Here is a 25,564-nt window from a genome sequence, read left to right as displayed (position 1 = left end):
GACTTGTTCCTTACCTGGAAAGGTAACATTCCCCTCAGAAACCAGTCCAGAGAACCAAGAGCAACTGAAAGCAGTAGATACTGCAGCCCTGTTCTCAACGGTATTTATTTATTTAAAATACTTTTATTCCACCTATAATAACTATGTCATTGTTGGGAATCCCGGACGTGGACTTCCGCGGCACCTCCGGGTAGGCCACGTCGGGCCTCTGCTATGGTGTTCTCCTCACAGAGACGCTGCCGACTCCTTCCTGGGCTCCTCCCCCTTAGGCGTGCGCGCTCAACCTAGCTGGGGATTTAAAGGAACCACGGCGTGAAACATCGGCCCGGCCCACAACGATGACATCATCAGCTGGGGCTATTTAAGCCCACTTCCTGCATCTCTTCCTTGCCTTGGCAACAGGTCAGCTCAGGAGAGTAACTAGTTGCTTGTTCCTGCGTTCCAGCTCCGTTCCTGTCTTCCTGCTTGTTCCTGCCTCCGTTCCTATGTTCCAGCTTGTTCCAGTGCCTGTTCCCGAGTTCCTGTGTTCCTGCTCCTGTGGTTCCACTCCTTCTCCTGTTCCTGCCTTCGGTTGTTTCCTCGGCTCTGACTTCAACTTGGTATCCTGATTCCTCTGTCTTCTGCCTATCCTGACCTTTGGTGTGTTCTCTGGCTCCTGCTTGTCTTCTACCTGCCCCGACTTCTGGCCTGGTTCATCGTGTTGCACTGCTGCTGCCCGCCTCGACTCCCAGACCGTCTTCATTCTTCTGGATCTCTGCCAGCCTTGACTTAGACTATCCACTGGACTTCGTTCCACCAGGAGACCTCCACCTAAGTCCTGCTGGCCCCGGCACCCAAAGGCTCAACCTGATGGGAATGAGGGCTGGTAAAGGTGAAGCTCCTGTCAGGTCTCCAGGTCCTGCACTGCTTCCCGGCTACAAGAGTCACTAGAGGGCCTTCCCTCAGTGGATCCACCAGCTCTCAAGCCGACTCAAGGGTCCACAGTTCCAATAGTCATGCTAGGCAAATTAGGGAAAAAAACATAAAACAATAATACATAAAAACAAATTGCAATAAAGAAAATTTTAAAATAAAATTAAAATTCACAAAAAAAGCTTCTCTAAATAAAACTGCTTTCATGGTCTTGCAAAACAGTTTGAAATCTGAAATTTTTCATATCTCTTCAGAAAGATTGGTCCTCACCATGACACTCCCAAAGGATAGTGCCCTTTGCCTAGTGTCTTGAAAGAGGGTATGCCTTAATGATGGGATTTCAAGAAGTTTATTGCTAGCTGAACATAACGCTCTTTTAGGAACATAATCCTTAAAAATACTGGATTAAAATATTGTCATTTACAAATTTGAGCTCTGAGTACCACAGCTGGTTGCAGCAAGCCAATCACGAGATCAGCATTGACCGCAAGGAAGGTAGCTTGCACCTTCCCTCTGCCTGCCATTTCAGATCTCATCCTGAGGGAACCCAGCTTAGAGACTAACTTACAACCAGCTACACAGAATTCAGGCCAAACTGTGGCTCCGATGCTTGCTGTAATTTTCTCTCCTGAAAAGGTCCATGTCTCTTTTCTGTCAGTGATCTGTGTACAAGCAGCATTAATATCTTCTGCACATCCTGAATTGTCTCCCAAGTCTGAGGGAACTATTCCCACATCTGAACCCCCTCTCACTTCCAAGAGTGCCTCAACTCCAGGCAGAACAGCTGCTTCCATTAGGTAAACTAGGTGGTTCCCTAGAGTGTCAAAATTTGGGGGGGGGCAGCAAAATCCTGCCATCACAAAGCATTGAGGGGTGCTCTGCCAGATCTAATACTGTTAAAGAAAGGAGCACTGTGCTGGAGCCACTGCCATTGATAGGAGGGAGTAGTGTGCTAGAACTGCCACCAATAGATAAGTTAGAGTAAAGAGTACATGACCAAAGGTTCACTTAGGGTGCCAAATACTTTTGCACCAGCCCTGACTCCAGGAGTACTCTCTTCTAGTTATTCCAGCCAGCTAGTGCCTGAGAGACTTGGGTCCAGCTACTTTGTTTCCAAGGGATGTCAGTATGGATGCCCAGTGCTCACAGGGAGACATTACTGTTCCAGGCACTCAGCACCCAGGAGTGGCACTGATGTTTCTGAGATCCACTGCCAGGAAACAGGTGCTGCTGTCTTCAATGCCCAGCCTCAAGGAGAACCTGAGCTAATCATCGTAGGCCAGAGTTACACCATCTAGCATCAGGGAGATGCTAGCCCAGCTATCCAACCCTCGAGTAGCCTTGAGCCACCTATTCATCTCCTAGAACTCCTTGAATCTGAGGATCAGCCTCTGGGAAACCCTGAACCGGGGATCCAGCTTTCCAGATGCCTGAGATTTCTAGGTGCTCTGAACTAGGAGCCCAGCTTTCTGGATGCCCTGAACCAGGGGCCAGGCTATCAGGTAGGCCTTTGTTTCCTTGCTATATGCCTTGCAGTTCCAGGCCTTCTTGTTCCATGCTCCTTGCCTTGCAGTCCATTTAGGCCTTACCTTGACCTATGGCCTCTGGGCATTCTTGCTTCCTGCTCTTTGTTTTGTAGGCTATCTAGGCCTTATCTTGTCTTGTGGCCTCCAGGCCTTCTTGCTCCTTGTTCCTGGTCTTGTGGCCTATCTAGGCCTTACTTTATCTTGTGGACTCCAGACCTGCCGTTACCCTAGACCTTGTTCTGTGGACTACTCAGGCCTTACCTTGCTTAGTGGCCTTTGGATCTTCAGCTTTGTTGCCTTCAGGATTCTGTGCTCTCTGTTCTATGTTGTCCTTGTCTGCTTCTACCCTTGTCTGTCTTGTCTTTCCTATCCTATTCTACCTTGTTTAATCCTGTCCTTGTCTGATCTTCTCATGCCCTGCCCAGTCCAGTCTCTAGTATCCTTTCCATAGCTTCATGTCTGTTCTAGTATCCTGTCCACAGCCTCTTGCCTGTTCCAGCATCCAGTCCACAGCTTCTCACCTGTTTCACTATCTAGTTTTCAACTCATTGCTTGATCCAGCCTGTCCAAGCCTTGCCTCATCTAGCCTGTATCAAGCTTTGCCTCATCCAGCCTGTCTAAGCCTTGCCTTGTCCAGCTTTGACCCAGTCTGCTCTACCTTGTTCCAGTTATCCAGGATTCACCATAATGCACTACAGCTGCAGAGACCTACTGGTCCCCAGAACTCAAGGGCTCATCCTGCTTGGAAGGGAGCTGGTTAGGCAGAAGACCAGCCCTTTTTCAGTCCAGTTTCCTGCCTTGCAGTCCTGTACAGAACCTGAGGTGGTGTACCTCAATCTCAGTAATTGTGACAGAACCACAAACCTGAACAGCCAGCTCCTTCACTTAATGATGCTATACATATATAGCATCAGGTTTCTTTCAGGAATTTCCTTTAGCCTCTCCCTGCCTAGGACTTTATACCAATTTGGTTGGTGTCCATTGTCCCTCATTTGAAGTCTTGTCATTGTGGGTGGCTGCTTTGTACTTCTAATAATGCTTTGGGGTCTTCATTCCACTCTTTCTGGGGCTTTTACCCTCTAACACTTTCCTGGGTGGTTTTCTGACTTTTTTAGTGCTATGTTTCCCCTTCCTGGTGCCTTGAGCTCTTAATGCCACACTTGGTGCCACTTTGTCTTTTTTGTGCAGCCTTAGATATTTCATGCCACTGAGGTTTGTACCCTTTGTCACAATTTTGGAGCCATATGGTATTCTGGTCACTTTTATTGCTATTTTGCTTCTCTGGCACAGCCTTGGAGAACTCCTACCACTGCTGATACCATTTTGTCCCATCATGGGTCCTTCAGTTTTTCATGCCACTTTTAATGCCATGTTGACATAATCTTGAAACATTGGCTGCCTTCACCCTTCTGATGATGTCTACTCACAAGTTTCATTAGAAATGTTTAGAAAACCCCAATTTGGTAGCCCAGATTCATCTGTATTTCTTCCCCATTGATTATAATGGGAAATGAATTAATAACATTAAAAAAAAATTTCATTTGATATGAACCAAACAAATGGGTGTGCCCTACAAAATGAATAAACAAACCAAAATACAATTTTTGCCTCTGCACATGCTTAAATTATTATATCACAGTAAAAGATAGGGGAAACAGAAGTGTAGCATCCAAAACCAGGAATGTGCTCCTTCATGATTGTTGCTTCTCAGGTAATGGAGGCAGTATTTGCAATAACTAACTCAGAAGAAGAATCAAATCTTGGATTCTCTGAATCACAGGATATTGAACAGCTGAAGAGAATTTGGAGCTTTTAGTGAGTAGCATCTTAACCTCCAATGAAGAGGTGGAGAAGGCAAATGATATTGACAGGGCTGATATTATAGACAGCAAAGGTAAAGGCCAACTCCTGTATAGCCAGCCCCCTTCCCTAGTGATGTTATATGGAAACAACATGAAGCCTCCTCCAGGGATTTCCTCTGGCTTGTCCCTACCTAGGACTTTGTATCAATTTGGTTGATATCGTTTGCCACTCATTTGGATCCTTGAGGTATTCTTGCCATTATAGGTTGCTGCTTTGTGCCTGTCATAGTACTTTGAGGTCTTCATGCCACTCTTTCTTCTGCCTATGGGTTTTTCTTGATACTTTTGGTGCTTTATTACCCCATCATTCTGCCATAAGATGTTCATGCCACACTTGCTGCCTTTTACCCTTCTCATGCTGCCATAAGACATTCATGCTACTGTTGTTGTTGTTGCCCTTTGCCCCCCTTTTGCAGCCTTGGGGTGATCTGGCCATGCTTGCTGTTACTTTGCCCCTTTCATGGTGTTTTGGAGAAATCCTGCCACTTTTGGTTACGTTTTTCCCCATAACGGTTCCTTGGGCTATTCATTCTACTGTTGAGGCCATATTGACATAGTCTTGATGCGTCAGAGTACCCTTCACCCTTCTGATGATGTCTACCCACAAGTTTCATGAGAAATGATTGGAAAACCCCAATTTAGGAGCCCAGCATGGGCTGCATTGCTTCCCCCATCAGCTTTAATGGGAAATGAATAAACAAATATATGAAAAAAAATGTGTCTGAAATGAACCAAATAAATGATTGTGGCCAATGAAATGAATAAATGAAACATGTCTCTGCACACCCCTATTAGCATCTCTTTCATTATTCCTCTTTGCACAATAGGGCATTATTTCCCCATCATCACTGCTTGGAGGTTTCCTAATGTACTAAGGGATTATTCATTATATGGAAAGCATTATTCACTATATAGCTTTCCCAGTTTAGTGTTGCAAAAAATTGTATCCTTATATAAGTAATCCAGAAAATTCCATGACGTTAGTTTACCTTTTTTAGCAAATAGTCTCAGGATCAAAAAAAATGGAACATACTCTGAAATACTTTGAGTTCCAAACAATGGTTTACATATTCTTTGACCTCATAGAAGCTTAATCTCCTATCAGAAAATAGTCCATAAGTAACAGGAAAAGAAAGTACAATGCAGTGCTAAAAGATTACTCGTTCTTCATAGGTCCTATAATTACAATAATTAGAAAGCATATGTAATCCTCCATTCATGTAACTTAATGAATTCCCTCAGGTTGGTTTCTTGTCCATTTCTGAACTTGGTACATAATTGAAATCTCAAAAATCTCAATCCAGAATACCTCTTGCCCCGACACTCCAGCGAAAATATTTGAAAAAAAAAAAAAAAAGAATGATTATAGGTATTTGGAACAGTGAAATTACACATAAGAATGTTTCCATTATCTAAAGTTCCTATTACTATTATACATTTGCCCTTTTTATCTTGCAAGCAAATTTTCCATGTTAAAGGGAATGTTTTGTTATAGATTAAAATTGCTGCTCCTCTTATTCATTTAGAGCAGAGGAAAAAAATCATTGCCCTTCTCATTCTCTTTTAAGTTGTAAGTGTTCAGTGTATTTCAAATAGGTCTCTCACAAAAAATGCAAAACACACTTTCTGTCTGTTAAAGAGTGAAAGATTTATTTCCTTTTAATTGGGAAGTGTATGCCATCTACATGGGGAGGATAATTTTCAAAACCATTTAATATGGTAAATAGTGATTTACCAAAGCAAATGGGCCTTGTCTGAAAACTGCCCTCCTCAGAATGGCCAAAAAGTATGCAATGGATTCACAACATATGTATTTTTAACTATATTAATAAGGAGCATTCCCATAGGGATGGATAATGAGCACGGCATTTAGGTCAGAGAATAAAATATGCACATAGAATGGAATTTTCACACCTGCATGCATGCTTTTCCCCCTTTTCCTCTACTCACAGAAAAAAAAAGGTACAAAGGTACAAAAGTAAGAACAGAGTTGCATCACCAGGTCTCCACCTAGGTGAATTTTTTGAAAAGAAAAACTACGGGCATTGTTTTCTTTACAATTGCTACCAGGTTCATGGATTTAAACTACCTGTGGGCTTTGCACCTATGCAGGTTACTGAAAAGTGTTCCTAAAAGCAAAAAAAACAAAACAAAACATTGAATCAGATATGTTACACAGGATGTATCCTTTGGACAGTAACCCATGCTCTAACATTTCAGAAATCTTGCTTCTCCTGGTGTCTCTCCATGCTAGGGTTGCCAACGTACCCCAGATCAACAGAACAGGCTGATCTAGTCCTGGTTTTGCCCCATTGCATGCATGGGGTTATGGTTCTGACTATATTATTTATTTATTTATTTATTTATTTTTAACTTTTATATACCGACATTCTTGCATTAAATGCAAATCATGCCAGTTTACAGTGAAACAGAAAAAGCAGGAAAAAATTCCTTAGTCGAATACAATGAAACAGCTTAGTTAACAAAGGAAACATAAAAATACATTTTTACATATACACAAAGGTTTGCACAAAGGGGAGAGCCCCTTTGTCGCGCCCCTTTGGCGCGTGACGCCTGGTGTTGAGGCTGTCTTAACTGTCCGATGTTAGTGACGTCATGGGGGGGCGAGTCTAATGATCGCAGCACTTACATCGCTGCTTCTTTCCAGTTCCAGGTGAAGATCAAGCTGTTTCCTTCACTTCCCCTCCCATGACTGTGGGGTGAGAAGCGCTGCAGGGTGCCCCTTGATGTTATCTGGCTTCCCACACGCGACGCCTGGTGTTGAGGCTGTCTTAACTGTCTGATGTTAGTGATGTCATGGGGGGGGGCGGGTCTAATGATCGCAGCACTTACATCGCTGCTTCTTTCCAGTTCCAGGTGAAGATCAAGTTGTTTCCTTTACTTCCCCTCCCATAAAAGATATAAATGGGACAACCAGAACTACAATTCCATGCATGCAATAGGGCAAAATCAGGACTGGATCAGCCTGTTCAGTTGACTTGGGGTAAGTTGGTAATCCTACTCTATGTCCAAACAGGACATATTCTAGTGCATACTGTAAACCTCTTCCCTATAGTGAAAGGGGCCACAAAAAAAACTCCACCTCTCAGCTGGGTAGTTAGGGACAGACACCCACCTGTAATGTGCCCACACAACGAAAGGGTCTCCCAGGGATGGGGAGGAGAGGCTGGAGCAGAGAATAGAACAATAAGTGATAACAAAAACCACCTTATGTAGCTATAAAATCAGTACATGCACAATTACACAAAGCATTAGAATTCTTTTACCCTATAGCAAACACAGACAATTGGCATTATAGTAAAAAAAGGAAAGAAGATTTTATTAACATTGAAAAGTGAGGAAAATCAGATTGCAAGATATAAAAGAAAAATCACTAGCCCTACTCTGTATCTCAGTTCAGTTCATTTGAAAAATCCTTTAAACTCCTACCTAAGTTCTAGCCAGAATAATAACATAAGTTCTCAGTTAAGTCTCACGTGAGTTCTGTTTTCCTTTTTTTAGACAAGCTGCTCCACTCTGTGCTTGATGAAGCCAATGCAGACGCTTCAGATCCTGTGCCCAATTCAGCTGCAGTGTCATTTGCTTCAGGAGATTGGAAGTCCCGGTTCTCACAAAAAACCCCCAACATAAATTCCCTCTCTACTCTATATAAAATCATGGCAAATCTTTCGAATTTCCCAGCAGCCAAGTCAGCCTGATCCTGAATGTATGCAGATACTATTCTAAATATTGTCCTTCTAGCTATAAATGAAACAAAAGGTCAGGAAATACTTGAAATCCACACTCTTTTCCCTCACTACAAGATAACAAACCACTGTTTTCTTGGTACTACTAATAATTACTATTCTATGGACTAAGGCTATTAGGAGTGCTTCCATCTATCTGCAATTGTTCTTGCCTTTGTCCTAGCAGCCATGTGGCAGGTGTAGAACCCTCACCTCATTGTTATGTCCTTCTCTCTTTTCCTCACTCTGCCTGTTTGGCTGCACACAAAAGACAACCTTTCTTTTATACCTAATTTTAAAAGTTCATTAGCAATCGATCCCCTGCTCCTCATTGGCTCTGGTCCAGGATTACACCCCAAGTTCTGATTCCAAGAACTGCCATATGTCCATTCAAATCAAAATTTTCCTTCTGCAGAAATATCCATTTAATCTTAGCAATTGTAGCCAGGTCCACTTGGTGTCACTGCAGTTTAGGGGATAATACCACTGGCTTCCAGCCATGGTATTCCCTCTACCTTGTAGTGGAGCCAGAGGGTAATTTAACATTTGCATAGGTGAGAAGGTCTTCTGTAGGCTTCAAAGGAAAGAATTTGCATCGGCCTCTCTTTCTCGACCAACAAAGGTACTGCCAAGTAATTCACATATCACCATTTGCCTTTACTGTTCTTCACTGGCTTTTTTTTTTACATTTTTTATTTATCACCTTTTATCAATTACAAACAAAGATAACTTTGCTTAGAAAAACAAGAGTGGATGTCAAAGAAAAACTTTTTCTGAAATTATCCCAATACAGAGGTATATATATAGAGAGAGAGAGAGAAATATACTCTTTCTACTTGCGGTAATCCTGGGGGGAAAACACATAAGAAATATAGGGGAGAAAAAGGAAATTATAATACTTAATCACATCAAGCTTCCCTGTCTTCCATATTATACTTCATGCACAGTTAATTGCTATTGGGGTTTGCTCCTTAGAACACAAAAACTGCCTAAGCTGTTCAGGGTTATAAAACATAAAGGTATTTCCAGAGGAGTTAACAACACACTTAGCAGGATAGCATAGTACGAAATTTACGCCCTTCGTCAAAGCTTTGGGGCGCAATTGCAAAAATTCCTTGCGACGTAGTTGTGTCACTCTGGATAAATCGGGGAAAATACGAATCTTACCCCCAAGATAGGTAATATTTATATTCTTAAAGTAATACTTCATAATTACCCCTCTATCATATTCATAATACAAGGTAACAAACAAAACAGTTCTTTCTGCCACTTCAAGTCCAGAACTCTCTAAATAATCAGAAAGATTATCAAAATTCCCAGGGTCTCCAATTGGTGAGATCTGAAACTGCGATTGTTTCTGTTGGAGCTATATTATCTTTTTTACTGTAGGTATCTGTTTTCTTAAGAATTTCTTTTAAATACCATTTAAATGTAATCAAGGGAACGTCTCCCATTACTCGAAGAAAATTCAACAGTTTTATATTTAGATGACGCAAGTAATTTTCCACAGACTCTAATCTGCGTGCTAATGTAGATTGTTCCCGCATTATAATAGCATTAGAGTCAGATATTCCTTTCATATCTTTTTTCATCTCCATTATGGCTTGGTTTTGTTCTCCTATTTTCATATTTTTCTCAAGAGAGGTAATTTTCTGGGAGTTTTTTTCGACCCTATAGGCCTGTTCATTGTGTCCAGCTGCTAGCCCCACAATTAAGTCCCATAGGGACTCCAGCGTTATAACAGCTGTTTTTTTAATTTCAAAGGGCTTCAAAAAGGTTTTATTTACCTCCAGTCCTCCGATGTTTGATGTTAATGCTATTCCACCTACAGCTCCTCTCTCTTCCATCATGGCGGGGGCACCATACAACCTCTCCTGTTCCCCTGTGACGCTGAGCAGCCCATCTTCCTGGGTCTGACCTGGGGAATCTTTCCCCTGTAGCACCAGCTGGTTGATGGCATCAGGGTGAAATGCTTCCGGCTGCAACCACGGCTCTGGAGGACTCAATGATACATCCCCAGGAGGTGTCAGGGCTCTCTCCCCCCCCCCCCCCCCCCCCCCCCGTGCCTCCAGCAGGGCTCGGCGTCCTCATCTGCAATATGGGGGAGGCATCAAAAAGGTAGGAATTAACACCGCAGGCTTGCGATTCAAAGAAACGTGAGGATTGCCGGAACGTGTGCAGTAAGCGTCTGTTCACGGAGCCATCTTGGTTTTCCCACCTTTTTTTTATTTCAAACAGAGAGTAAACAGGGATTCTTCCCTTTGCAACTTAATTCACTTTTGCTGCTAGTCAGAGCAAGAACAATATCTTAAGCTACTAGTTTACAATACTTTAAGATATAAATTATTTGAAGCCTTGGTTGCTGCAGATTCCTATTCTTAATTCTTTCATTAATGTTTCCAGCCATGGTCACCCATGGCTGGCCCCTGCCTACCTTTGCCACAATGCCGGAACCGGTGTCGGAGCCGCAGCAACGGTGGGAAGATGACCCAGGGAAGGCCCAAAACCTCCCCGGGCTGAGCAGGTTCTCTTGGGCAGGTCAGCGCAGGAGACACGCGCGCTGACCTCCCCTCTTCAGCATCAGGCCAGCCCTCTCCGAGTTTCAGCGGGCCAGCCCTCCCCTAGGTGCACGCCACGCCTCCTCCCGATTCTTAAAGGGGCTTGATCATCCGGCGCACACAAATCTACACCCGATTTTATAATGTGCACGCAGCCGCGCACATGTTATAAAATCCGGGGTCTGCGCACACAAGGGAGTGCACACTTGTGCACCCTGCGCACGCCGAGCCCTAGGGGAGCCCCGATGGCTTTCCCCGTTCCCACCGAGGCTGCTCTGAAATCGGAGCAGCCTCAGAGAGAACTTTCCTTTCACTCCCCTGCACCTTCCCCTCCCTTCCCCTATCTAACCCACCCCCAGCCCTACCTAAATCCCCCCCACCTTTATTATTTAAGTTGCGCCTGCCTCCAGGCAGGCGTAGGTTGCGCGCACCAGACGAGCCGGCGCACGATGTCCCGGCCTATCAGGCCTTCGGAGGCCTCTGGCCATGCCCCTGCCCCGGACAACCCATGCCCCGCCCCTTTTTTCAAGCCCCGGGACATACGCGCATCCCGGGGCTTGTGCGCGTCGCCAAGCCTATGCAAATTAGCCTATGCGCACGCAGGAGCATGTTTTCGGGGTTACGCGCGAAATATACGCACATAACCCTTTGAAAATCCACCCCATAGTGAATTATCACCAACCCAGTGGCTGAAAGATCTGAAGCAACATGGTTTTACCAGGGAAAGTTCATGTCAAATGAATCTGATTGATTTTTCTGATCGGGTGCCAAGAGAATTAGATCAAGAAGATAACTAAATATGGTTTACTTGGATTTCAGCAAAGCTTTTGACACAGTCCCACATAGGATGCTCATTAATAAAATGAGAAGCTTAGGAATAGGTCCCAAAGTGGTAGAATGGATTACAAATGGTAAATGGAACCTACTCTGAAGATAGAGTGTTGATAACTGGAGTGCCTCAAGGGCCTTTTCTGGAATTTGTTCTGTTCAACATTTTTGTGAGGGATATTGCAGAGGGGTTTATAGGTAAGATTTGTCTTTTTGTTAATGACACTAAGATCTGCAACAGAGTGGTCACTCCTGAAAGAGTAGAGAGAATGAGAAGTGATATAAGAAAGCTCAAAGAGTGGTTGACGGTTTGGCAGCTAGGATTCAGTGCCAAGAAATGCAAATTCATGCCAAAGGAGCTGCATGTGATACTGGGCGAGAGACTGATATGCTTAGACAAGGAGAGAGACCACAGAGTGATAGTGTCTGATGATCTAAAGATATGGAAGCAATATGTCAAGGTAGTAGCTAAAGCCAGAAAGATACTGGCCTTTATAGACAGAGGTATAATCATCAGGGAAAAAAAAGAGGTGATGATGCCAGACTTCACCTGGATTATTATGTTCAGTTCATAGTTCCGCTATGTCTTTCTTGAGATGGGTAGAACTTCACATAATATTCAAGGTGCAGTAATACTATAGCTGGACACAAAGGCGTATATTTTCTGTATTATTATTTATTTATTTTCTGATCATTCCTATCATTCTATTTGCTTTTTTGACCACCACCATGCAATGAACTGAGGATTTCAATGTATTGTCCACCATGACTCCAAGATCCTTTTCCTGGGTAATGCCACCTAATACATAACCAGGTATCATATACCTGTAGTTGGGATTACTTTTCCTAATATCATCACTTTGTACTGTTCCACATTAAATTTCATCTGCCATTCAGTTGTCTGTTCTCCTAGTCTCACAATGTCTTTCTCAGTTCCTCACAATCTATAGCTGTTTTAAGAACTTTGAATAATTTTGCATCATATGCAAATTTTATCATCTCACTTATTGTTTCTTTTTCCAGATCATTTATGAATTTGTTAAACATCATAGGTCCCAGTACTGATCCCTGTGGTACTCTACTAATGACCATTCTTCATTTGGAAAACTGACCATTCAGTCCTACTTTACTAATGGCCTTTTAACCACTTGCCAATCCACAATAGAACAGTGCCTCCTAAAATAAAAAATAAAATACATAATTTTCTAAGGAGTCTCTCATGGTGGACTTTGTCAAATTCCTTCTGAAAATCCAAATACACTATATCAACTGGTTTACCTTTAGCTACATGTTTATTTACACCTTCAAAAAATCCTAAATATTGGTAAGTCAAGAATTCCCCTTGCTAAAACCATGTTGACTCTTTCTCATTAAGCTATGTCTATCTGTATAGCCTGAGTATATCCCAAGAAGGTATACTCAAAAATAATGTCAGGAAATATTTTTTCATGGAAAGGGTGATGGATGCATGGAATCCTTGAAGAGGTGGTGAAGACAAGAATGTTAATGGAATTTAAAAGGGCATGGAATAAACACAGAGGATCCCTAATGGCTAGAGGATGGAAATGAAGAAAAGAGTAACCTAATGCTAATATTTCTGAATGGGGATAATCTGCACAGAATGGTAGTTACTACCCTTAACACTTCCTTTAAAAGGAATGGGTGGGAGCCCATGGAGAGAGAGAGTGAAGGGCACCAAGTTTTACCCGCACCCGGTGAGAGAACCTCTCTCTGGAATATCGCTGCTGGAGCCCCCAGAACAGCTCGGGAGACCAGCCTGGCCCACGGAGGGTGAGAAGAGGTGGGACCGAATGACATGGAGGAGAGCGTCTGCCCAATAAAATCAAAGAGCAGACGGAGCAAACTTGGGAGCCCATGGAAAGAGAGAGTGAGGGGCATCAAGTTTTACCCGCACCCGGTGAGAGAAACCCTCTCTGGAATATCGCTGCTGGAACCCCCGGAACAGCTTGGAAGACCAGCCTGGCCCGCGGAGGGTGAGAGGAAGTGGGACCGAGTGAAGTGGAGGAGAGCATCTGCCCAATAAAATCAAAGAGCAGACGGCGCACTGCCGAAGCCACGCGCTCTGTAAGGGGAGCGCGGCTTGGTCCGGCGAAGGCCGGAAGGCTGTTGCCTCCTCGATAAGACTTGGTTTCCCTGATAAAATCTCTTCTATATTATTATCAATGTATACAGAAATCCGAGTAGAAGAAAACAACTTGGGAAGTTTTCCTTTTACCTGTTTTTCTGTCTTCGGGCAGCTTCTTTAAATGCCGCAAACCAAGCAGAAGGGCAAAGTCAGGCAGGAAGCATCGACCCCGGCCAGACCTACCCCAGTACAAACAATGTTGACAAGCTTTTACTCGATCACAGAGAATTTGACTCCGGAGAATCCCGTTACAGCTGTTGAAGGTGAGCAAGTTTCTCTTCTGTTGGGAGATGTTACTCTTAGTCCCAGGGCCCCAACAACACCTACACCTCCAAAGAACACTACTGTTGTCACAGAACCTGGCTCAGCAGACATTCGGACACCGTTTTGTCAGTCAAGCCCGATTGAGGAGGGCTGTGACACGAAAGTTTCATTTGAAAAGGTTAGAATTCAAGAACTTTTTCCCTTTTGGAAGGTGTCTTCAGTCGAAGAGAATTTGATTGGATCCGACGGAAGATCTGAAACACCTGGAGGAAGTATCTCACCCCCCTTGGGGAATATTGTCAGGCAAGAACCGATTAGTTTTCAATTCTTGTCATCCATGCCTATAGCTGGTACAGGAAATACAAAGAATGTGACAATGGAAATGTTATGGCAAGCAATAACCCTTTTGCAAAGTAATGTAATGAAATTGAATACAAATATTAAAGAAATGCAAGATTTTTTTTTAAATTTAAATCCTATGGTAACAAATTATGGGGTAACCTTAAAAAAAGTAGAGGAGGATATAACCTCCATCAAGAAAGTTCAGACCTCCATAATTCAAGGGGAATTGGTGGTATTGAAAAAAGTTGAGTCTTTGGAGAACTCTGTTAGATATACAAATTTAAGAATAGTAAATTTTCCAAAATGTAAAATGGTTTCTTTGAAAGAACAATTGAAAAATTATTTCCTTGAAATATTACAAATTTCATCTGAAAATCTTCCACTGATTATAAATGTGTATTTTTTAAATGGGAGAGATCAAGGTATAACATCTGCTTTGCAGTTCAGGAAACCTCATTAAATGTTACCGAGCTGATAGAAACATCATATAGTTCCCAGGTAGAGAAGAGAGGAACTCTTCTGGTAAAATCTGCCCTGTCTTCGGACAGGGATAAAGTGTTAAAAATATTTATGTTAAAAAGATCTTCCCTTTTCCTGGGACAAACAAATATGGGTATATCCCGATATAGCTAAAGAAACGCAACAGAGCCGAAAAAAGTTTATAACTTTGGCTAATTTAGCAAGAACATTCGGCATTCAAATAATTATAAGATTTCCATGTAAATGTGTTATGCGCATAGACGGAATAAGGTATGTTTACTACGAACCTGAACATCTAGAAAGGTTTTTGGAAGAACGTAGGAACCAGAGGGAGGGGAGTAGTACCTAAAGTCCAGGTAAAAGTTGGTAGTAAATGTAATATCTGTATTTTTCTGTAACTTATGGATATATCGTTATGGTTATTTTTGCTCAAATTTGCTCCCACACTAGTTTGGTAATATGGAAACTGGACAAAAGTAATAAATTATAGATTATGGCTTTACCTATTGGTTATGTAATGATTATAATTTTGATGTGATCCTGTTTCCTAAGAATATTCAATGTAATATTGAATATATGTAAAGTTGAATTTTTATTTGCTTGATTGTAATTAAAATTCATAAATAAAAGATTAAAAAAAAAAAAAAAAAAAGGAATGGGTAATGCTGTCAGAGATCTGTTTTCTGTTAACCACACAAAACCTGCTGTGTCCACCACAAAGAGCAAGGCCCCAGACATATAACTACAGGAACTACTGGTGCTACATACAAATGTGATGCTATGGAACCCCATAACAATGGACTGGCCCACCTAGCAAGGATAAGACCTGGACTACTGGATGCAGTCCCCACCCGGGGCTAACCAAGAAACTGACACATGCCATGGCATCAAACATAGCCCACTAACATCCCAACATTCCTTAGCCTTGGAACTCAAGCATCTCATCCTAGAGCCACTTCTTCCTACCATGGGGACATACACATGATCGCATAATGGGTAGGGGAAATAATCCCCCAATTAAACCTGTAAGAACATAAGAAGTTGCCATACTGATTCAGACTGAAGGTTCATCAAGCCCAGTATCCTGTTTCCAATAGTGGCTAATCCAGGATACAAGTACCCAAAAAGTACCCAATCATTAAATACATCCCATGCTATTAATATTGGTAATAAACAGTGGCTATTTCCTAAGTCAACTTGATTACAGCAGTTTATGGACTTTTCCAGGAACTTGTCCAAACTTTTTAAGCCCAGATAAGTAAAATTTCCTTAACTACATCCTCTGGAATGAATTCCAGAGCTTAATTATGCATTGAGTGAAAAATAATTTTCAATTTGTTTAAAATGTGCTACTTGCTAACATCATGACATGACCCATAGTTCTTGTCTTATCTGCAGGTCCCGGGGTTTTCGGAAGGGGGCGTGTCGGGGGCATGTTGGGGGCGGGACCCGATGACGCGGCGTTTCGGGGGCGGGGCACAGCATTTCGGGGGAGTGGCGCCGGCCCGGGGGCGTGGTCCAGGCCTTCGGACCAGCCCCCGGGTCGGAGCACACCACGCCAGCACTCCGCTGGCGCGCGTAGATTTACGTCTGCTTCTCGCAGGCGTAAATCTACGGACAAAGGTAAGGGGGGGGGTTTAGCTAGGGCCGGGGCGGTAGGTTAGGTAGAGGAAGGGAGGGGAAAGTTAGGGGAGGGCGAAAGAGAGTTCCCTCCGAGGCCGCTCCGATTTCGGAGCAGCCTCGGAGGAACGGAGACAGGCTGCGCGGCTCGGCGCACGCCAGCTGCCCAAAATCGGCAGCCTTGCGTGTGCCGATCCAGGATTTTAGAAGAAACGCGCGACTACGCGCGTATCTTATAAAATCCAGCGTACTTTTGTTTGCGCCTGGTGTGCAAACAAAAGTACGCGAACGCGCTTTTTTTAAAAATCTACCCCATACTGCACTAACCACATCCTCTGGCAACAAATTCCAGAGTTTAATTGTGCGTTGAGTAAAAAAGAACTTTCTCCGATTAGTTTTAAATGTGCCACATGCTAACTTCATGGAGTGCCCCCTAGTCTTTCTTTTTTTTTTTTTAATTTTTTATTTATTTAATTTTTTATAATTAAAGACACATTTCACAATAAAGAAAGCTACAATGCTTGCAGATACATAAATCAAACAACCAATTTCTATATCTGTGAATATAATATCTTAACAAGAAGATCAAAAGCAAAAATGAGAGTATATTAAGGCATCCTAAGACTCTTAAAGAAGCAGCTTATAATAAAGAAAAATCTTTAAATATGAATTGTGTCAATCTCTCTCCATTCTACTCTATTTACCAGCTCAATAGAGGTCCTTAGGATTGGGAGTCCAAGTGTGATCTCAACAGTATAGGTTGGTTAAAAACATACTTCTTCCCCTGAGACATAATAATACAACAACATGGAAATCTCAGAATAAATTTGGCTCCTTTTTGTTGAGCCTCCAGTCTCATTGATAAAAATTCCTTTCTTCTAGTTTGAGCCTCACGTGTGATATCCGGAAAAATCCTTATATTTTGACCATAGAGCTTAATATTCTGATTTCTAAAATATTTTCTCAATAATGAATCTCTCTCAGATAAAAAGGAAAGTTGTACAATGAGAGTAGCTCTGGTACTTATGTTAGTCTCAAATGACTTTTCTAATAAGTCAGATAGATTCAGTTCAACTTGATTATCCTGTTTCTGGTTTGCTATTTCCTGATTTTCAGGTATATAATAAATCCTTGCAATAGCTGGTATTGTTTCATTAGTATACTTTAACACATTAACCAAATAACTTCTAAATAGGTCTAATGCTGATATTAAGTGAGTTTTAGGGAAATTTAATAATCTTAAATTATTCTTTCTTATTTGAATCTCTATCACTTCCAATTTATCAAAATGTATTTTCTCAGATCTAATTAAATTTGTTTGAACTGTATCCATCTCCTTCATTTTTACCTATAAGAAATTCAAAGAACTTTCTACTTTATCATTATCAATCTTATTCTGTAGGACCAAATTCTTATTCAAAACATCCTGTAGTGTATTAGCAATATTATTTATAGATTTTTGCATTGTGACTAGCATAGTCCCAATTTCTTCAAAGGTGAAATTCCTTGGAGTAGTTACAGTCAATCCAGTTAAAGACCCACCATGGACATAACCACTTCCTCCCTCTATTGGAGCCTGCCCAGGTTCAGATTGCATAGAAGAAATGCCATTTTGTTCCCTGGAGTCCATCTCTGGACTCTCCAAGGAGTAGATTAAACTATCTGCTACTCTCTGGTCTCGCAATGACTCAAAGTCCAATTTACATTTGGGGTCTTCCAGTATGGGAGTCCCTTCTCTATTCCCAAAGGGCGGCTCAGGTGTCGCTGGTGCTCCAGGGGTTAATGATGTTTCCTGAGTCTGAAAAATCATCCCCTGCTCCCGGTCTGATTTTTCAGCGACTCCACCACTGGATTTTCTATTGGAGCCCTTGCAAAGCAATCCTGTATTTTGAGTTGATTAGCGGACACTAGTGTAGAAGACAATTCCCTCAGCTTTGCCTTCCTCTTTGTATGCGGCATTACAAAGAAGAGATTTTAGCCGAGTCCAAACCAATATGTCAGTGCTCAGACCTACTCTGCTGGGCTGAGCCAAGCCCAGCCAGGAACTCCACAGGCTACTCCAATCCCCTTCCTGCTCACTGCAAATGATCCAGGGCCAGGGACCTCTCTGGCCCCCCCCCCCTTTCCCCTTGTGTGGGGGCCTTCCAGCAAGAAAGGGGCAGGAGTGATCCACACTTGTTCCTTCCCACTGGATCCTTGTTAAAAATGCTAAGAGAAATCAGGGAAGCAAACCAATTTGGCAGTGCAATAATAATGGGAGATTTCAATTACCTAATAGAAAATGTTATGAAACTCACTTTTTACTTTTACATGTGCAATATAAATATTATTTTTTATTTTAATTTTTTAATTCTTTAAGGACCATCATAACACCCGTGGGCTTATTGACTTATTTGTTATCATGTATAGCCTCTTCGGGTCATAATTAATCATAGGTCCAAGTCCATATCTTTTATTACTAAACACTTTAACTTCGTTTTATCTTATTTTTTCAAAAACGTTTTTACGATCTTTTCTTTAAAAATAGAGAGGTATGGTACCTTCCTTAAATGAAGCTTCTTCAATGTGGTGCAACCGCACTCAACACCTTTAATTCGGAAGATGATACGAGAATTATTTCCTTTTTCCAAGGGCGATTAGCCCCGCTCCAGCCCGACATATGTTTCGCTCAATGCTGCTTCAGGGGCTGCTATCAACAATATGTTCTTCCGAACTGCTCACTGAAAGGTCCTCATATTCACTTACTCTGCTTTCACTGCTGAAAAGTGTTTAACGGACAAACTTAAACATTTTTCTGTTAAACTTTTTACCGCACATACTTTCAACTAAAAATAGGCACTTTCTAATAATTTATCATGGATAAATGTGACTCCAATGCTGACTTACCAGACCTTACCGTCTTTTCCTCACTTATCGGCAATTTAGGCAAGGCTGTCACGAGATTCCAAGTGCTTTTATATCGTATGTCATTCTACAGCTGTGTGTGCAATTTGACTGAGTGAGTAGATTCACATGAAGTGAATCCATTCTATTTCTTTATTCAAACCGTGTGGGATTACCGTGTTTAATTGAAAAATCCAACATTGTTCACTCTGCCAGAGACGCTGAATTCTATTACCTCGTCTCTAGTGCATGGGTACAATCTCCAAAATGATCCAGCGGATTTCTGCAAACAAATGATTTTTTGCCACAAAGTGAGATACCAATGGTTCCTCTGTCCTTTTTGTGTTAATACAGCACTTATGCTCAGTAAGTCTGATGCGGACGGCACGTTTGGTCATGCCAACATAAATCAATTGGCATGGACAGTAAATGGGGTAAACCACAAATGATGTTTTACAAGTTGCCTGAGGTAACGAAACTACACGTCCTGATGATGTGCTGATAGTGGTCTGAGTGGACTTAAGACTACACATAGAGCACTTGGTACATTCACTAATGTTAGTTGGCGGAACAACTGGTTGAAAATTACTAGAATGAACAATTTTATCCTTTATATTTCTGCCGCGCGAATAGGCAATGCGAAGAGGCTCTTGAAATAAAGGACGCAATTCTTGTAGGACTGTCCAATGTCTTCTACTAGCTCTAGTGATTTGTTGAGTAGCCAGAGTATGCCTAATGACTAAGGTCTGTGGGTTTGATTCCCCCTCTTTTTTCTGCAAAAATAAATAGTCTCTGTTAGAAAACAGCGCTCTCCGGTATGCTTTTTTAATGCTGGAAACTGGGTATCCGCGTTGAAGAAATCGTTGGGCCAATTGTTCAGCTTGGGTTTTAAATTCTGAATTATCCGTGCAGATGCGTCTTATCCGTAAAAATTGTCCCACCGGCAAATTGGATTTAAAAGTACTTGGATGGAAGCTTTCATATCGTTACAGATTATTCCTTTCATTAGGTTTACGATATAGGGTGGTCACTACTGTATTGCCACTTCTCCTGATCAAGATGTCTAGGTATGCTACCTGTTGTGAATCAAACTGCATAGTAAATTTCAAACTGGAACTTAGACTGTTCAACCATTCATGAAATTGTAACAAGGATGATTGAGGTCCTTGCCACACTACAAAAATATCATCAATGTACCTTCTCCAGTGTTTTAGATGTGGGGGTCCATTGATTTTGATAGATGAACTGATGTTCAAATGCGGTAACAAATAGGTTGGCAACATCGGGTGCCATAGCAGCTCCCATGGCTGTGCCACGTACTTGTAAAAAGAACTTCTCTTGGTGAGCAAAGTAGTTTTTACTTAATGCTAGATGTAACAATTGAATGAGGAAAGATGGTATCTCACTTTGTGGCAAAAAATCATTTGTGTGCAGAAATCTTCTAATAGCTCTACTGATTTGTGGAGTAGCCAGAGTACGCCTAATGACTAAGGTCTGTGGGTTTGATTCCCCCTCTTTTTTCTGCAAAAATAAATAGTCTCTGTTAGAAAACAGCGCTCTACGGTATGCTGGAAACTGGGTATCCGCGTGTAGGAGGTCGCTCCCGGACCCCTGCTGGACTTTTGGCAACTCTTGTGGGGGTCAGGAGGCCCCCCCAAGCTGGCCAAAAGTCCCTAGGGGTCCAGCGGGGGTCCGGGAGCAATCTCCTGCACGCGTGACGTCGGGAGCCAGGAACCAAAATGGCGCCGGCGCTACCTTTGCCCTGTCACATGATAAGGGCAAAGGGCCACCGGCGCCATTTCTCTTAACGCAGCCGTGGCCAGAGAGCTGGAGATCACGCCGGGACCCCCCCCCCCCACTGGACCCCAGGTAATTTAAAACATTTTGGGGGGGTTCGGGAGGGTGGGGGATTTGTTTTAAAGGTTTGGGGTGGGTTTTAGGGTTGTTTTGGTGTGCCGGTTTTCCCGCCCTCCCCCGATTTACGATTTTTAACGATTTTAAAAAAAAAAAAACACGACGATCAGATTTCCCTCCCCCCCAGTCAAAATCGATCGTTAAGACGATCGATCATACGATTCACACCCCTAGTAGATAATACTTTAAAATCGACGGCTCAGTGTGCTGCAGCAGTCAAAAAAGCAAATAGAATGTTAGGAATTATTAGGAAGGGAATGGTTAATAGAACGGAAAATGTCATAATGCCTCTGTATCGCTCCATGGTGAGACCGCACCTTGAATACTGTGTACAATTCTGGTCGCCACATCTCAAAAAAGATATAGTTGCGATGGAGAAGGTACAGAGATTAGCAACCAAAATGATAAAGGGGATAGAACAGCTCCCCTATGAGGAAAGGCTGAAGAGGTTAGGGCTGTTCAGCTTGGAGAAGAGACGGCTGAGGAGGGATATGATAGAGGTCTTTAAGATCATGAGAGGTCTTGAACGAGTAGATGTGACTCGGTTATTTACACTTTCGAATAATAGATGGACTAGGGGGCATTCCATGAAGTTAGCAAGTAACACATTTAAGACTAATCGGAGAAAATTATTTTTCACTCAACGCACAATAAAGCTCTGGAATTTGTTGCCAGAGGAGGTGGTTAGTGCAGTTAGTGTAGCTGGGTTCAAAAAAGGTTTGGATAAGTTCTTGGAGGAGAAGTCCATTAATGGCTATTAATAAAATATACTTAGGTAATAGCCACTGCTATTAATTGCATCAGTAGCATGGGTTCTTCTTAGTGTTTGGGTAATTGCCAGGTTCTTGTGGCATGGTTTTGGCCTCTGTTGGAAACAGGATGCTGGGCTTGATGGACCCTTGGTCTGACCCAGCATGGCAATTTCTTATGTTCTTTTGATGCTGGACAACTCTTATCAGCATGAAATATGATGTTGAAATATTACTGACCAACAAAATGGCGCTAGCTGGCCCTAAGAGCACCACCATTATGTTGACATCAACTTAGAAACAATTTTAGGGTCAGCCAGCACCATTTTTAAAGGAACTCTGTCCTTATCCTCCTTACTTATCCTGTCCTGGTTCTCTTCTTTCCTCTCCCTTCGCACTTTTAAGGTTTCCTCTGGTGACTCCTCCTTTACTGCTTTCCACTATCAATTTATTTTTAACTATTGTCTTGCTTTATCAAATACACAAGTCTTGTCCTGTTTGTTTATCTTATTAGATTGTGACCTCTATTAAGCAGGGACTGTCTTTTTAGTGTGTTTGTACTGCACTGCACATGACTTGTAGAGCTATAAAAATGTAAAGTAGTAGTAAAAACTGTGTCACTCTGCAGACTGGCAGAAATGCTGTCAGGGACTAGTGCCAATCCACTCACTGGTGGTTGAAAAATACTGCCTTGGAGTACAGAGGCTCCCACTGATCTCACCTGCCAAACTTTGAACACTACTTATATAGGGGTAGATTTTTTAAAAAAGCGCGTTTGCGTACTTTTGTTTGCGCACCAGGCGCAAACAAAAGTACGCTGGATTTTATAAGATACGTGCGTAGCCGCGCGTATCTTCTAAAATCCTGGATCGGCGCACGCAAGGCTGCCGATTTTGGGCAGTCGGCGCGCGCCGAGCCGCGCAGCCTGTCACCGTTCCCTCCGAGGCTGCTCCAAAATCGGAACGGCCTCGGAGGGAACTTTCTTTCGCCCTCCCCTCACCTTCCCCTCCCTTCCCCTACCTAACCCACCCCCCCGGCCCTATCTAAACCCCCCCTACCTTTCTCCATGGATTTACGCCTCCCGGAGGGAGACGTAAATCCACGCGTGCCAGCGGGCTGCTGGCGCGCCGGGACTCGACCCGGGGGCGGTTCCGGAGGGCGCGGCCACGCCCCCAAAACGCCCAGGGCCGAAACCACGCCCCCGGTCCCGCCCCCGAAACGCTGCGCCCTGCCCCCGAAACGCTGCGTCATCCGGTCCCGCCCCCAACACGCCCCCTTCGAAAAACCCCGAGACCTACGCGCGTCCCGGGGCTCTGCGCACGCCGGCGGCCTATGGAAAATAGGCACGCCGGCGTGCAAGGCCCTGCTCACGTAAATCCGAGCGGATTTACGCGAGCAAGGCTTTTAAAATCCGCCCCATAGGTTTCATCAATACTCCCTCTAGAGAACTTCTTCCCATTTCGTAAAGGGAACACTGTGTGGTGTATATACAGTTTACACACTATAAATAACCATCCCCTTAGTTACCATACACATTAATATTAAGTGATATGCTCAAACACTATGGAATGGTAAACCCTAGAACTCAGGACCCCCTTATTATCTAACTTCAGAATATATTCTGTGGGTGGTCTCTCCTAAGGAGCACCTCAGATATACTGCTTACCTTATGATACCATCACATCATCACCAAAACACAATAGAGGTTAAATGACTTCCCCCCATCAGAAGCTTTTCAGTGGGCCATAGTCCGTGACACAGGGCCTAGCTTAGAGCCCCATCACATATGAAAAAAATGACACTGATAGGATTATTTAGGAAGGTATTGTGTGATGGTTTGCTACAGTCTACCATAACTCTGACCCCATCAGTCCCCAGTGACCTCCATTTACCAGACTTGAAAAGTTATCCATCAAATCCTTGGATTCAATGCCCTTTCCTATTCCAAATGATGCCTAAAATAGGCACTGTAATTACTTGGTATTATGTGCAAATTGACCTATTGTTTATTGTTTGGAGCTCAATAAGCACTTATTTTTTAACAGCTATTTTTTCTCTGTTGATTTTTGTACATGGAAGATTAATTCCCATTATCCAGAAAAATTCAATATCCAGTATGGCTTTGGTCCCAAATATTCTGGAAAAAAGGAACTGTACTGTGCTAAGACATATTGGGCCATTGCCTCTCAAATTATGTGTTAATGAGAAAAGGAAGAGATTCTAGTATAGATGACCCGCGGTATCAAAATATTACAGTATGTGCACAGATTTGATCAAGTTAGAAGAAAATTTAGCTTTTATGGAAACAGATGGACTCGTAAAGAATTGTCATCATCCGTTGACCTACTTTATATTTCACCCAGTTCTAGAAATATTATTCCTATTGGATTAATTATAAACAGTAATCTACTGACACCTATAGTAATAAATTTTGCTTCTGGACATGCACACATGCACCAGTGAGTTTTACTATTTGTGTATACTCTATAATGTAAAGCTAATTTCCCATCAGCAAAAAATTACACACAACATATGGGCCTTTCAGTTTTCTATTAGTGCTTGTTGATAAATAATCAGGGTTACTAGACAAGAGGAAAGGAAAGATGGTGATTTTGAAGCTGAATGTCAAACTCTTTTCATTCTTGACTAATGCAAAATTCTAAGCATGTGTGTGTGTGTGTGTGTGTGTGTGTGTGTGTGTGTGTGTGTGCTCGTGTGTGAAGGTGTGAATTTATATCTATGCATTCCTTTTTATTTTGCTGTACATTTTATTAGCAGAGGTTCTTTAGGGAAAATTCTCAGTAGGGCACCTAACTGAGAATTTTCATGCATACGTTTCAGCTAGCACAAACCAGCTAATTTTCAAACATATGGTATCAGTATACATTGTATTTGAAGATAGGATTATGATGATCAAAACATGTGCATACAGCTATATGGCGTTAAATGATGGCATAAATAATGCACAGGGATGGTAACTTTCAAGCCTGCATGTGGGCACATGTTTTCGCCCAGGGGTGCTGCCATTTTATAACATTTGCACACATGTTATAAAATAGTCTGGCCACATGCACATGTGCACCAAATTTTAAGTGGCTGCTCACATGTGCATGCAAATCCCGCTTCTACCACATAAGTCAGGGGATTTTAAAAGTGGTGTGCGCCAACCCCATTGCAAGTTAAACCAGTTCATCCTCAGTTCACCTTGTTAAGGGGTAGGTCCTCCAAACTCCCCGTTTGAAAGCCTTCACTCCTCCCAGTTAGCTTTGACCTTCAGATCTGCCTAATTTTTTTTTATTTTATAACTTGCACCTCCTCCACAGCAGAAGTAAATATAAGCGGCAGGGGATCTGGGCATATGCCAGGCATATAAGTATTTACGTGCATATCTCTGGTTCACACCCTGAAATGCCCGTGCCCCACCCCTTTTTGAAAACTTCGAAGATGTGCACACTGAGGGAGATACATGCTTATCTGGGTGGCATTTAAAATCCTCTTGGCCTGCACAAGCCCGACATATTCTCACATCCCCTAATTAATTTGTGTGCTAGAATTTTAAAATTAATCTTTAAGTATGCAAACTGATCTAAAAATATCCCAAAATACTTCTTTTAGTATGTTGAAAAATTGTAAAATATTGGAATTTCAGATAGCTGGAAATCCTCTTATGCAGATTCAACTAAGCTACCCATATAACCCCTATATTCCTGTGTATGTTAACCAAAAGAGAGAAT

This window comes from Rhinatrema bivittatum, chromosome 3 (genome assembly GCF_901001135.1).
Source record: "Rhinatrema bivittatum chromosome 3, aRhiBiv1.1, whole genome shotgun sequence".
Taxonomy (NCBI): Eukaryota; Metazoa; Chordata; class Amphibia; order Gymnophiona; family Rhinatrematidae; genus Rhinatrema; species Rhinatrema bivittatum.
Note: the sequence above shows the minus strand (reverse complement) of the source record.